Source organism: Canis aureus, chromosome 1 (assembly GCF_053574225.1).
Source record: "Canis aureus isolate CA01 chromosome 1, VMU_Caureus_v.1.0, whole genome shotgun sequence".
Lineage (NCBI taxonomy): Eukaryota > Metazoa > Chordata > Mammalia > Carnivora > Canidae > Canis > Canis aureus.
The window spans coordinates 87,762,032-87,777,123 of NC_135611.1; the positions used below are offsets into that span (position 1 = coordinate 87,762,032).

A 15,092-nucleotide genomic window follows, 5' to 3' on the forward strand; every position below is an offset into this window, starting at 1 on the left:
CCACTCTCTCGACTTAATACCTCCCTAAGGCCCTACCCTCTAATACCATCATTTTTGAGGGTTAGGATTTCTCAACATATGAATTTGGGGAGGAGGGGGGACACATCCAAACCATAGCGACCCTATTGCCTCTCAGTAACCCAAATGAAAAAAATTCAGTTACTGTGAAGTTTCCTTCTGCTTCCTCTACTATCACCAATCCTACCTCCCCAAAGCCCCATCTGTCCAAAACACTTGTCCTTCCCACTCACACTGCTCACGATGATTTGTGTAGTCTTCTTACTGGTCTGTCTGTGCCCAGTCTCCCACCTTTCCCAGGGACCCTTCCCGTGGCCAGCAGCTACCTTACGAAAGCGTAAATTGAATCATGGCATTCATTCATGTTATTCTGAATCTTAAAAACATGCAATAACTCCCCAAGAACAATCAACGTACAAATTTGTAGGCATGAGATTCAAAGCCCAAGCACAGAATAACAAGTGGCTTTTTCAAAAAAATTTTAATCTTTTTTAAATTTTTAGTTGAATATAGTTGACATGTAATATTATATTAATGCCAGGTGTATCCCATAGTGATTCAACAGTTCTATACACCAGTGTCACTCCCACCTGTTACCATACAAAGTTATTGCAATATTATTGACTGTCTTCCCTATGCTATACTTTTCATCCCTGTGACTTATTTTTTTTAATAAGTGGAAATCTGTACCTTCTAATCTGCCTTATCTATTTTGCCTGTTCCTCTGCCCACCTTACTTCTGGCAACCACCAGTTTGTTCTCTATAGTTTTTAGTGTGTTTCTAGTTTTGTTACCATTGGTTTGTTTTGTCTTTTTAGATTCCACATATAAGTGAAATTATACAGTATTTGCCTTTATCTGACTCCTTTCACTTAGCATAATACCCTCTAGGTCCATCCATGTTGTAGTAAATAGCAAAATCACATTCCCTTTATTGCTGAGTAACATTTCATTACACACACACACACACACACACACACACGCTTACATATCACATCTTCTTTATCCATTCATCTGCAGATGGACACATAGGTTGCTTCCATATCTTGGCTACTATAAATAATGCTGCCATGAACTTGGGGTGCAGATATCTTTTTGAACTAGTATTTTTATTTTCTTTGTGTAAATACCAAGAAGTGGAATTACTGGATCATATAGTAATTCTATTTTTAGGGGTTTTTTTGGAAACTCCATACTTTTTTCCACAGTCGCTGTACCAATTTACATTCCAAACAACAGTGCAAGAGGGTTCTTTTTCTCCACACCCTTACCAACATTTGTTATTTTGTTTGTCTTTTTGTTTTTAGCCATTCTGTTGGTGTAAGGTATACCTCATTGTGATTTTGATATACATTTCCCACATGATTAGTGATGCTGAGCATCTATGTATCTCTTGGCCATCTGTATGTCTTGTTTGGAAAAATGCCTATTCAGGTCCTCCACTTATTTTTACATCAGCTTATTTGGGAGTTATTTTGGTGTTGAGTTGTAGGAGTTCTTTATGTACTTTGGATATTAACCCCTTACTGGATTCGTCATTTGCAAATATCTTTTCCCATTCAGTAGGTTTTCTTTTTATTTTGTGATGATTTCCTTCACTGTTCAAAAGTTTTTTATTTTGATGTAGTCCCAATGATTTATTTATCCTTTTGTTTCCCTTCCTGGGGAGACATATTCAGAAAAGTATTGCTAAGACCAATGTCCATGAGTTTACTACCTATGCTTTCTTTTAAAAGTTTTACAGTTTCAAGTCTTAGATTTAGGTCTTTGATCCATTTTAAGTTTATTTTTGTGTGTGGCATAAGAAAGTAGTCCAGTTTCATGCTTTTGCATATAGCTGTCTGGTTTTCCCAACAGCATTTATTGAAGAGACTGTCTTTTCCCCATCGTGTTTTTTTTTTTTTTAAGATTTATTTATTTATTTATTCATGAGAGACACACACAGAGAGAGGCAGAAACACAGGCAGAGGGAGAAGCAGGCTCCCTGCAGGGAGCCCCATGTGGGACTTGATCCCAGAACTCCAGGATCACGCCCTGGGCCGAAGGCAGGCTCGAAACCACTGAGCCACCCAGGCGCCCCCCCATAGTATATTGTTGCCTCATTTCTCATATGTTAATTGACCATGTAAGCGTGGGTTTCTCAGCTCTCAGTTCTATTCCATTGATCTATGTGTCTGTTTTTGTGCCAGTAAGTACCATACTGTTTTGATGACTAAAGCTGTGTAACATAGCTTGAAATCTGGAAGTGTGATGCCTCCAACTTTGTTCTTCTTTCTCAAGATTGCTTTTGGCTATCCAGGGTCTTTGTGGTCCATATACATTTTAGGACTTTTTTGTTATTGTTGTTGTTCTAGTTCTGTGAAAAATACTATTGGTATTTTGATATGGATTGCACTGACTCACAGACTACTTTGGGCAGTATGGACATTTTACCAATATTAATTCGTCCAATACACAAGCATGGTCTACCTTGCCATTTATTTGTGTCATATCTAACTCTTTCATCAATGTCTTATAGTTTTCAGAGTACAGATCTTTCATTTCCTTGGTTAAATTTATTTCTAAGTATTTTACTGTTTTTGGTGCAATTGTAAATGGGATCATTTTCTCATTTCCTTTTCTGCTACTTCATTATTGGTGTATAGAAGCACAACAGATTTCTGTGTATTAATTTGGTATATTGCAACTCTACTGAATTCATTTATTAGTTCTCATAGTTTTTGCTGGAATCTTTAAGGTTTTCTCTGTAGAACACCATATCACCTGCAAATAGTGTTAGTTTTACTTCTTCCATACCAATTTTATGTCTTTTATTTCTTTTCTTATTTGATTGCTGTGGTTAGGACTTCCATACCTTGTTAGCTGTGGGTTTAACAATATGGCCTTTATTATGTTGAGGGTTGTGTTTTTAATACCACTTTGTTGGGAATTTTTATCATGAATGGATGTTACATTTTGTCAAATGCTTTTTCTACACCTATTGAGATGATCATATGATTTTTACCCTTCATTTTGTTAATGTGGTGGATCACATTGATTGGTTTGTGGATACAAACCATCATTGTATTTTTGAGATAATCCGTTTTGATCATGGTGAATAATCCTTTTAAGGTACTTTCTAATTTGGTTTGCTAATATTTTGTTGAAGATTTTTGTATCTATATTCATCCAGGATGTTGGTCTGTAATTTTCTTTTTTCATAGTGCCTTTGGGATCAGGGTAATGCTGGCCTTGTAGGATGAATTCAAAGGCATTCTCTTCTCTTCTGATTTTCGGAATAATTTGAGAAGGATAGATATTAACTCTTCTTTAAAAGTTTGCTAGGAAAATAAATAAATAAATAAATAAAATAAAATAAAAGTTTGCTAGGATTCACCTGTGAAGCCATTTAGTACTAGACTTCTGTGTGTTGGGAGCTTTTTGGTTACTGATTCAATTTTGTCTGTTCAGATTTTCTATTTCTTAAAGAGTGTATGCTTCTAGGGATTTATCTACTTCTTCTAGTTGTCCAATTTATTGGTATATAATTTTCTGTAGTAGTCTGTTATACCCTTTTGTGTTTCTTTGGTGTCAGTAACTTCTCTTTCAATCTTGATTTCTTTATTCAAGTCCTCCTCTTTTTTCTTTCGAATGTGGCTAAAGGTTTGTCAATTTTGCTTATCTTTTCAAAGAACCACCTCTTAATTCCATTTATTTTTTCTTTTTTTTTTTAACTCCCTATTTCATTCCTTTCCCCTTTTGACTTCTATTTTTTCTTCCTCCTACTAACTCTGTGCTTTGTTTATTCTTCTTTTGTTGTTCTTTAGGTACAAAATTAGATTATTTATTCAAGATTTTTCTTGTTTCTTGAGGTAGGCCTCTATCACTACAAACTTCCCTCTTGGAGAGGGGAAGTTTGTTGTGTCCCAAAGATTTTGAACTCTAGTATTTGCATTTTCTTTTGTTTGCTGATATTATTTGTTTCCTCTTTGATTTCTCTGTTGACCCATGGGTTGTTTAGTAACATGTTGTTTAGCCTCCATGTGTTTGTGTTTTTCCTGTTTTTTTTTTTTCTTGTAATTGATTCTGTTGCAGTCAGAAAAGATGCTTGATGTGCTTTTGGTCTTCTTAAATGCACTGGAACTTGTTTTGTGGTCTACCATGTGATCTACACTGGAGAAAATTCCACATGCACTTGGAAGGAGTGTGTATTCTGCTTTGGAGGGGCATCCGACCTGATTGAGGTTGCCCACCACAGGTAGCAGGGTGGGCACTGCTTTGGAGGGGGGCCTACCAGGGTGGATCTACAGAGGAACAGCAGGGTGGGGCAAGCAGTGCTAGCAAGGTAGATGGAGAGTGTCAGAGCTGGCTCATGCACATTTTCAGCTACCTGTGCTAAAGGAGGTCAAGAAAATAGCACTTACCAACACTTCTGTTCCTATAGAAAGCTCCAACAGATCCCTGTCCCTCTGGCACACAACCTAAAATTAATCAACAAGTCTCCTTCGTGTATAACCCAGCCACTGTTCAAACTGCTGCTTTTGTGCTAGGTCTCAAACTGAGTGATAAAGCTTGCTGGCTCTTTAAGGGTGGGAACTCAGTTTCCTAGAACCTTCTGTCTCCCCAGAGTTAAGCTCTATTGATTTTCAAAGCTAGATGTTATGGGTATTCTTCCCAGTACAGGACCCCAGAGCTGAGAGTGCCCAATGTGGGGCCTGAAGTCCTCACTCCTCCACAATTGTGATCTCCCTCCCACTTGCAGGAATTCACACTGGGTATTTGGTTCCTGACTGCATCTCTTTCTCTCCGGATCTTTTCGATGTGCCCCTCTCTTTATGACTCCAGCTGTGGAAGATATCTTCTTCCAGTCTTCAGGTGATTTTTATTTTTTTATTTTTTTTAAATATTTTTTTTTAATTTTTATTTATTTATGATAGTCACAGAGAGAGAGAGAGAGAGGCGCAGAGACACAGGCAGAGGGAGAAGCAGGCTCCATGCACCGGGAGCCCGGCGTGGGATTCGATCCCGGGTCTCCAGGATCACGCCCTGGGCCAAAGGCAGGCACCAAACCGCTGCGCCACCCAGGGATCCCTCAGGTGATTTTTAGAGTCACTTGCAGTATGTGCAGTTGTTGCCTTGGTGTATCTATGGGAGGGTGTAAGCTTGGGATCCTCCTACTCCGCCATCTTCCCTGACTCCAATAAGTGGTTTTATTCCAAGTGCCAACACCAACTGATTAGGGGTGGCTTCTTAGAGAACAGTGTTGAGTTTGATTCCAAGGCTTCATACAAACTCCAGAAGAACGGTTAGTGACAGGCTTAACAGGGGGAAGTAGACATCCCTAATCTAGGCTCAATGTGTTTTTTTGCTTCTTCCTATATCTTCTAGCCTCAACTGCTCAGCCAAAAGATATACACACTGATATCCAAATATACTACACAATCTTATTAACCACAAAGACCATCTATTTTCACAATTTCTATCTTCTGCTGTCTAGACTGCACTTGGCTCAACTTCCACTTATTAGAATCTTCATCTTGTTCTTGTAATACTCCACCTTCACATTTTATAACTTGTCCCTCCATTGAACACGTATCAACCTCATTTGTGTTATAAGTAATACATAAGTATTACATGTAAATGTGTGTATGTATATGTATATTTCTGCCTTTCCAACTGGACAATAATCTCATTGAAGGCAATGAACATACCTTCCTTATTTCCCAATCCCTAGGTCCCATCCAGTAACTTAAACATGGCAAATATTCAATAACATTTTATGGAATGAATGAATGAATGAACTAATCAATATTCTGATAGTGTGTTAACTAAAGAAAAAGTAAAAAATCACATGGAATATCCAGAGAATTGGAATCATCTCAGAACCCCTCTTGTAGGAATCTCCCAGTTTTTAGCAATGAGCAAGATCCATAAGACAGCAAGCAGCTCCCACCCCTCCACCCCCAGCTATGAGGTAGGTAGTAGAGCTACAAATTCAAGAGAACAATCTCCTGTGGTGTCACAGTATGGCACTCCACACTTGCAAATGACTATACAGGTATAGAAGACAAGCCTTGTGCCCCTTAGACCAGTTGAGTTTTAGAAGACATGACTTGCCCAATATTAGAAGCACACTCATGCGTAGGAGACTCAGCCCACAGCTCACACTTCAAATCCATGACTCACACAAAGTTGTCCTCTTCTGCCTCATCAGTGAGTTTAGGGTAAATATGAGTACAAAGAAAGGAATCCACTGCCATTAAAAAGTAATTAGTTGGAAAACTACTATGGCCTGTCCTACAGAGGTCTCACACTCAGATCCTCCAAGCAGACCCATTAACCATTTATCAGAGTGCTCCCAAACTGGAGACTCAGCCCTAAGACTGGACAAAGATTGTTTCCAAAGAGAAATTTCAAACCACCTTACCAGGCATTGGCAGCTTCTCAAGTTGGGTGATTTAATGAAGGCCGTCAACCCAAAGCCCTCACTGTGGATTCTCTCCGGCCATACAACAAATTGGGGAACACTATTTGTAGTACCATAATAGCCTGAACAACTGGAAGAGAAGACACAGGGCCTGGGATCCTTTCTTTCTCTTGCAGGAAAATGGCTTTTGTTGTCCTTGTCCTTCTAATGTCCCTTTAATGCCTTAAAGGGAGGAAAGAGAGAGAGGGAGGGAGGGAGGGAGGCGGGGTAGTGGGAAGGATGGGAAGAGAGAGGAGGAAGAAAGAAAGAAGAAAGAAAATCAGAAAAAAAGGAAAGGAAAAAAAAAATCAAGGAGAGGGAGAGACAGACTCGTTCATTTCCAAAGTTGACGCCAGGGTCCTGACTTAGACAAAGGACATCCCAGGCGTTTTGTTCTTCCAAGAACTGTCATGCTTGGGATTTTTCATTCTGCGCAGTGAAAAGCAAACGATCTGGGCCAAACCCGGGAGAGAACACAACGATTTCAACAATTTGGGGGTTATCTTCCCTGCCTGCTCCCCTCTGTGTCTGTGTGATTCTTCCGACAAAGTGGGTTGGAGAAGTTCAAGCTCAGTTCACAGAAGAGAACATTCTGTACTCTGCACAGGCCGGGCTGCTCTCCGTAAAACAAAATCAACAGCATGATCTCAGCCGCGGCGGCGGCAGGCACCGCGCCGCCAACCCCGGGCCGGCGTCTGAATAGAGCGGCTGTCAGAGGCGCCCCGCGGCCCGGCCCGGCCCGGCCCGGCCCGACCCGACCCGGCCCGGCCCGGAGGGCCCCGCACATGCGCACCGCGGCCGCCCGCGCCCCGCCCGCCCGAGCGCAGCCCAGCGCCCCCTGTGCCTCCTGCGCAGCGGGTCCGGGAGCCCGTGGGCTGCTTCTTTGGGGAGAGTCATTACAGCTGAAACCCTTCCAAGGAAGCAAGCCCCTGCGCGTTCGCTTCTGCTCTGGCTTCCATTGGAGCTTTTCTGCCTCTTTGGATGTTACTGTAATTCAAAGACGTTATTAGCTCCAAATCCGCCCGCCCGCTGCATCGCCCCCTTCCCCCACCCTCGAAGCTTTTCCATTTTCTTCTACATCTCCCATTTTTGCGTGTGTGTGTGTGTGTGTGTGTGTGTGTTTTCCTTCCTCTTCTTCTTTGGCTGGAAGTTAGCAAGCAGTTCACTAAATAATTAGTTGCCTAGATGCTGCCCGGGACTGTCCAGAGAATCCTATCCGGGCAGCAGGATTTTTTTCTAGAAAAGGGGAAAACCTAGCCTGGAAGCCAATCAGAAGAGGAAGGAAAGAGGGGAGCTGTGTGTGTCCATGCTGGGAAGGTGGCAAGGGAGGGGAGGGATATTTGGGGGGAGGTGGAGGTACCAGAAGGCCCTGAATATGGGTGCGTGTTCTTAAGTATTAGGTGCAGACTGTCTGGAGTGGGGGAGTGGGGTGCTTCCCCGGGGTTCTTTGCGTGCTGAATTCAAGCCCCTGTGCAGGAGGAAGGAATGACTACAAGAATGCATAGCTGCCCGCAGCAGGGGAGTGCTGCCTCTGCCCCTGGGAGGTCTCGCTTTAGGAGCTCTTGAAGGATGCGGAGGCTGCAGGGGGGAGGGGCAGCGTGGGAAAAAAATGGAAAGTGGAAAAACAGGGGCTTGGGTGCTGGCTAGAGACTCCGAATCCTGGTTGACTGTAAGCCTCAGGCAAGACCCCCAGACTTTGTGCGCATGAGTCTCCGTGCCCTCCTCAGCTATGAATGGGAGCAAAGACTACCTATTTTGTAGAACTCTTGACCATTGTAGAATTTAAGGAAATATTATATGCCCTTGCCTGGCCTAGACTACGTAATAAATAGTACTGAAGGACCGTTCAGAGAAAGCTGTTAACTGGGGTCAGCTAAACAGTTCCACCAGGGCATCCTCTCAAATGTTTTCTTGCCCACACATCTGCGCAATTATTGACTTTAGTGAATGTTGAGCACCAGCATCCAGCACTGCGCCAAACACTAGGGCAACAAGAGTCTTGTTCTCAAGATGCTCCCTCGCCTTTCAAAGGAGGGCCCTTGACTTAGGGCAGTGGCGGAGCCCCAGGGCTTGATGAAGCCTTCCTCATAGCCCACCTTTGTCCTCGCTCAGGCTCCTTCCTCCTAGGTCCCGTGCCACCTCTCTGACCCTCACAAGCCATCCCAGAGAGAGAGAGAGAGAGAAGCTGCTAGGGGAGCAGGAATTGGTTGGGGACAGCCCTGATGCAAGACATTTCTCGAGACTGCTCTTCTAGAATGTAAACAGCCTTTCTCACAGGCAGGACTGGAGCTCCTGCCAAGACTTTGAAAAACAAGTTACACAAGCACCTTTGGAGTGGCTGCTGCCACAAGAGGGGGCAGGGTAGGGGAGGTGGACAGAAGTAGCCTCAAGGACTCAGTCAGGGACAATACATAAACTGGAAAACACAAGGCTCACTGGTCCAGGAGATCAAGAAAACACAAGCCCTCAGGCACCACACCAAGCCCCAACCCATGGAAGGAGTCAGTCATTGATAAATTCACAGACATCCCTGCTGCCATCAGTGATAAGATCCCAGGGTTCAATAGACAAATCATGTGCCAGGGGCCCAGGCCAGGTAGGGCTTCCTTGGAACTGGTCACCATGACATCCTAAAGTCTCTCTGCCCCACGAAGATCACTTCCCTGACTATACCCACCACATCGAGGGCCATGTTTAAAGTTTTGGCAGCAGACAGTGGGTGGTGAAAATGCTCCCTCCCCTGCCCCATTGGAGTCCTTTGCCAGGGGCTATTGCCAACTCCAGCCAGTTGCAGATGGAATTTCTCAGAATACCAGAGTGTGCCTGGGGCATTAAAAGCAAAAACCCCGGGGATCTGAGGTAGACCAAGCTAAATAAATTCAAGGACTAGGCAAGTGACCAAGATCTCAGAGGGAATAAATGAAGGGAAGTAGTTCCCAGAGAGTTAAGCAAGATTTCAGACAACCCACACACATTGGATGGGAGGAGAGCCTAAGAGAATGACGTTGGTTGCCCATTCATTATGTGCCAGGCACTTTACATACATTCCCTCATTTAATCCCTGCAATAATCCTATATAGTAGGTAGTAATGTTATTCCAGACTCAAAGAGCTGAAATAATGGACCCACAGTCATGTAGCCAAGCACCCAGCAGAGCTTGCATTTAAACCCGATCCAGCATGAGGGCCCGGGTTCTTATCATCATGCTGCTCTGCCTCCTTGCATGTGAGGATCTTATTAGAATGCTGTTGGAATCATCTCCCACATTTATTTAGAATTTTCAGAGGCCAAAGTCTCAAGTTGAAGTCCCGACACCAAGTCCTACTCCCCAGTCTCCTATATTTACTTTATCCCAGTGTATATACTCAATCAGCAAAAGTTTATTATTAGATGTCCAGGGGGCAGGGTGCTATGTTCTCTGGGGGAATGGAAAGGTCAGTTATGCATGGGTGCTGCCTTCATGGAACTTACAGTCTGCCTACATGGGCTAGGCTGTGCCATCACAACACTTTATTTATGTTATTAATTATTCAAACAATATCTGAATCGACTTGGTATAACACAACGAAGGTTGACTGCTTGCTTATACCACATGCCCACAGAGAATCAGCTGGGCCCTTACTCAAGAACCCAGACTGGTGAACAATCCACCAGATACCTCTGACACTGCCAGTCACTATGTCACGGAGGAAAGACAACATGATCCATCACTCACCAGCTCTTAATGCTTCTCCCTCTGAAAGCTTCTTCCTCAAAGGGGATCATATCTGTTCTGCTTACATTTCACCGGGCAAAGCAAATTAAATAGGCGCACATAACCACATAACTTCAAGGGGTTTGATAAGCACAAACCTACCCCAAGTCTGGAGATGGGCAAAAACTGTAAAATTTTTAGTTGAATAGGTCTAATCATGACCACATTCTGGGAAAAGGAATGACCTCAAAACCTCATACCCCCAATTCCACAATAATGGAAGTGTGGATAATAAGGGCCATCAGAGTGAATGTGTACAAGGCTTATATCCTGAGGACTCAAGAGAGTGAGTTATGTCTGGACTGGAGACCTCAGTGGCATGTCTTGAGGTAGGTTGGGCATTCAGCCTTGAAGAATAAGAAGGACTTGAATGGACCTGCAAGACCAGACCAGTAGCGTCCACCTTGGCCTTCAAGAGGGTGATGGTACCCCACTACCAACCACTCTCCTGAGGGACACGGCATATTCTAGGCCTGGAGAGACAACCCATATGAACACTGAAAGGCAAGGTTATTGCCATGGCCTTGAGGAGAGAGGACCCATCATAGCTGAGCAGTGTGCTAGAGTCAGGAAGAAATGGCAGATGGCCAGAGCAGGAGTTGAGAAGATATGCAAGGTGAGCAGAAGAAAGCCATGGCCAAAGTAGAACTTTAGGGATTTTAATCTGTGGCTATATTGTTGCATTCTTTCATTTCACAAATACTTTAAAGATTTTGCGCGGGAGATACACGTATCAGGCTTGATTCCTGTCCTCAAATTGCTCCAGTCTTTAGCAGAAAGAGAAGAAATGTATTTGGTTTTGTTACCCTTGCCTTTTAAGAGGAATCTCAAAGAGAGAGTTTTTTTGATAAAAGGCCCTACAATTTCAAGGATGTGAAGGATTTTGAGGATGTCTCCTTTGTGAAAGAGAAAGGGTTGAAAGGCTGAATTGCTAAATGCAATCAGGGTGACAATGAGGCATCCAGGTGGGAGGAGGTCAGGAGAGAGTGGAGAATGAAGGAGACAGAGGAGAGAAGCCTGCTGGCAATGAGAGAAAAGGCTTTTGGAATGGCGGCAATTTTATGAAGTTGGGCCATATGGTGTTCAATGAAAGCCCTCAGCTTTTCTCGTTTGAGAACATTTCAGTAAAATATACATTACTCAAAATGCTTTGGAGAGAGGCTTCAGAGGTTACAAGGAGGAAACTGGGTAGCAATGAAGTATTGATTACGGTGTCAAAGTGTACAGGGTGCAAACCGGGACTTCCCAAGAGAGCCCCGTCATGTTTGTGTTAAATAGATATGTGCGTTTGTATGGGATAAAGTGGCAATTCTAGGAGTGGGAGAATCTCTCAAGAAAAGCTTCATAAAGGAAGTTAAAGGTCATCCTGTTCCTGGGTATTGAAACATGAGAAAGTGTCCCCAACCCACCTGGGTTATTGGGAAGCATTCCTATCTAGGCACCAAAGGTAGTATGCTCAATGGTACTGGGGTATGGAACAGCCTGGTTTATTTGAGCTCCTCCGAACAAACACTGATGGGCAGGATTATAAGGGATAAAGTCAAAAGGAGCAAGTTCAGTAATCTAGTCCAATAATCAGGGTTTGTGGAAATAAGGGCATGTGTTTACCTTCGAAATGATTCACCCAGCATTTATTGACTGTCAAATACCTTCTGGCCTTTATATTGTCACAAAAAAATATTTTGTTTTGGGTTGGTAAAAACCTGGGAAACTCATGATTTCTTCTTCTATTACCTGTTGATAAGAAAAATGGTAGATCCAGAGGAGAACTTAAATAGAATGCAAATATATTTAAAACTTAAATAGGATATCCTGACTTATTTGTATTCGCCACTCACGGACAGCATGCCAGTATTTACCTTGCTGCTAAGCACCGCCTCTCCATGTGCAGTGGAGAGAAAGTGCCAAGATCCTTCAGGTCCTGTGTCCCAGGAGGTGAAGGATTGCCTGAGACAGCAGCACAAAGCCAGTGACTATTAAAACACACTTCTTGATTTACAGTCAACTGTCAAGTAGGGAAATTTATCCCCGCTGATCAGAGCAGAAAGTACCCTGAGTGTGGGGTATGAGGATATGTGTGTGCCCCGGTATATTTTAACTATCCACCTGGGAAATCTCTAAATCAGCATTTATTTCAATAATCTCATACATTCATATGGCACCTTTCTCCACAGATGCTTCCAAAGCAGTTTGTAAATTTTGTCTAGCTGGGGAATCATCATTGCTGGAATAGAAGGAAATAGGGTGCTTATCAGCTTCCTAATGAGAACTTGGGATTAAGTGTGCTTTTGATAAGAAGTTATAGGCATCCAAGAACGTGTATTTAATTCACAATGTGTATGTACTTAAATGCCATCATATTTCATTACAATAGTATTCAAATTTCCTCCTAATAATCCATTCAAATTTTACCCAGCCTTCCAGGTTCAGCTCTGGATTCAACTCCACAGTTGAATGCTAAATTTCATTCCCCCGGAGCAAAGTAATGTCACCTTGCCCTGGAAATTGTGCTTCCCTAAATACGCAGAAGAAGAGAAGTGGGTGGGAGGCCTTGTGTCACTCCTGGGGGTTATACATTATGTGTTTCTGACCCATGCAGAGGCTGAGAGGTATCTGGAAGGCCAGTGAGCACCTGTGAGAAAACAAAAGGAATTTCAAATCATACATTCAGCAAAAATTTATTGAGCAATGACTGTGTTCTAGAAATTCTGCTGGGGGTGCTGGGGTGCTGAGGGTACAGGTGAGAGCACAAGGGACAGGGCCCCTGACCTCCTGGAGCCAGCAGTCAAGCAGGGGAGATGGTCATTGGTGAAATAATCAGATCATTGCAAACTGAGAACTGGAGGTAAGTGCTACAAAGGATGATTCTGAGAACTTGTGGATGGGGCGTCAGGGAAAGCTGCCTAAGAAAGTGAAGTTCAGGTTTTTATCTGAAGGATGAGCAGGATCTAGCTAGGGATGTGTGTGTGAGAGAGAGACAGAGACAGAGACAAAGAGACAGAGAGTCTTAGTTTCCTTATTTGTAAAATGACTATGATAGTGCTGTGTCTACATCTGGAGTCCGCAGAAGCAGACCCTGAGAGGAGGACTCATGTAAACATGATTTGTTAGGAAGCAGCTCCAGGAAACACTGCTTCAGAATTTGAGGAACAGAGGCGCCTGGGTGGCTCAGTCACTTAAGCATTAGACCTTTGCTCTTTCAGCTCAGGTCATGATCTCAGGGTCATGAGGCTCCCACCACTGGCTCCTCCTCGCTGGGTATGGAACCTGCCTGAATTCTCTCTCTCTCCCTCTCCCCCTGCAACCCTCTCTCCCTCTCTTAAAAATAAAGAAGTTGAGGAATATGGGACTATGAAGGGCAGGAGACCAAATAATGTTGAGTCAAGCAAAATGCCATGGACCAGAGAACTGGGGATAGGGTGAGTGACATGGGGATCTGGGGTGCTTGCCCCCTGCCCTATTTGGTTGCCCGTAAGTCCCAGATACTTCTGCTCTCCAGACTGGAATGCAAAGTGGTTCCAGCAACTGGGGGATCATCCCCCACCACAGAGCCCCACCACGCTGGCTCTGGGAGCACAGAGCTGGCAGTGATACATGTGCAGGAATATGGTAAGGGATGGATGCGGGGCGGAGACTAAAGGCTTTGGCTTCATAGGATACAGCGAGTATAAGGAGAGAGCACAGTGCCAGGTGCATAGTGAGTGCTCAATAAATATTAGAGATTTTTGTAATTTTTATTTATTGGCTATGCCACTGACATGGCCTACACTTTACCCAGTAATCTCTGCCCACACCAGTCCTGCAGGAACCCACTCTCCCACCCGCCACTCCCTGCCGGGTCTCCTGAGGCAAACACACATATAAATACAGCAATATATATTTATATTTCCCAGGATTGTCACATTTTGCTGAGCTCATAACGGAACCGAACAAATAGCCCTGTCATCCTCTGTAATACGTCCTGTCATTCACTGAGGCTTCATCACTCCCCGGCCTCCTGGGCTCCTGCAGCTCAGAAATTCTCAGGCCTGGCCGCTTCTTAAATATGATCTGGACTAACCTGATGCAATGCTCAGACCTGTGCTTCCTGGGCAAGTTGATTGAATTTTTAGACCGGAGGGACTTCCTCGATCTGCTCGTCTTACTGAGTGGTACATTGAACATTTGTTTGCCACTTCAAAAATCAGCATCTTAAATTTAAAAAAGGAATGAGCCAAGGATATACGAACAATAAGAATGAATCTCAAAAAACATTATCCTGGGTACAATAGCCAGAGCCAAAAGAATATATGGTGTGATTCCATTTATTGGAAATTCTGGAACAGGCCAAATTAATCTCTGGTGACAGAAAGTGGGTTGGTGCTTGCCTGGGGCTGGGGCTGGAGTGACTGCAGAAAGCCCTAAGGGAACTTTGGGGATTGCATATGGTCCAAGTTTTTGTTGTGGAGAGTGGCACCCATGTAAACATCTGTCAGAATTCACAGAACAGTATACCACTTAAAACGGGTGTGTTTTATTGATGTGATGTAAATCATACCTTTAAAATTTTTTTTTTTTTTTTTTTAAAGATTTTATTTATTTATTCATGATAGTCACAGAGAGAGAGAGAGAGAGAGAGAGAGAGGCAGAGCGAGAAGCAGGCTCCATGCACCGGGAGCCCGACGTGGGATTCGATCCCGGGTCTCCAGGATCACGCCCTGGGCCAAAGGCAGGCGCCAAACCGCTGCGCCACCCAGGGATCCCTAAATCATACCTTTAAAAAGTTATTTTAACAAATAGGCATTTTATTGCCTGACCAAGGATTGAAAGTAAATCCAAGACTAATCACAGGGAACTCTGTCTGGCCAGACACACAGAATCCTTTATATTGTTTCC

At 43.5% G+C, this 15,092-nt stretch overlaps 2 long non-coding RNA genes across 5 annotated transcripts in view; both read right to left on the reverse strand.

The window, feature by feature from the left end:
- LOC144319305 (uncharacterized) overlaps positions 1–7,042 on the reverse strand; it is a 71,086-nt gene extending 64,044 nt beyond the window's left edge. For 2 of the 4 annotated variants that reach the window (XR_013385175.1, XR_013385174.1), the window contains exon 1: positions 6,425–7,042. This is a non-coding gene — a long non-coding RNA (uncharacterized LOC144319305). The remainder of the gene's footprint in view (positions 1–6,424) is intronic. The other 2 variants (XR_013385177.1, XR_013385179.1) reach the window with 2 other exon arrangements.
- Positions 7,043–12,077: 5,035 nt separating this feature from the next.
- LOC144319338 (uncharacterized) overlaps positions 12,078–15,092 on the reverse strand; it is a 35,500-nt gene continuing 32,485 nt past the window's right edge. Inside the window, exons 3-4 of the long non-coding RNA XR_013385193.1 lie at positions 14,278–14,407; positions 12,078–12,849 (exon numbers count right to left, since the gene is read on the reverse strand). This is a non-coding gene — a long non-coding RNA (uncharacterized LOC144319338). The remainder of the gene's footprint in view (positions 12,850–14,277; positions 14,408–15,092) is intronic.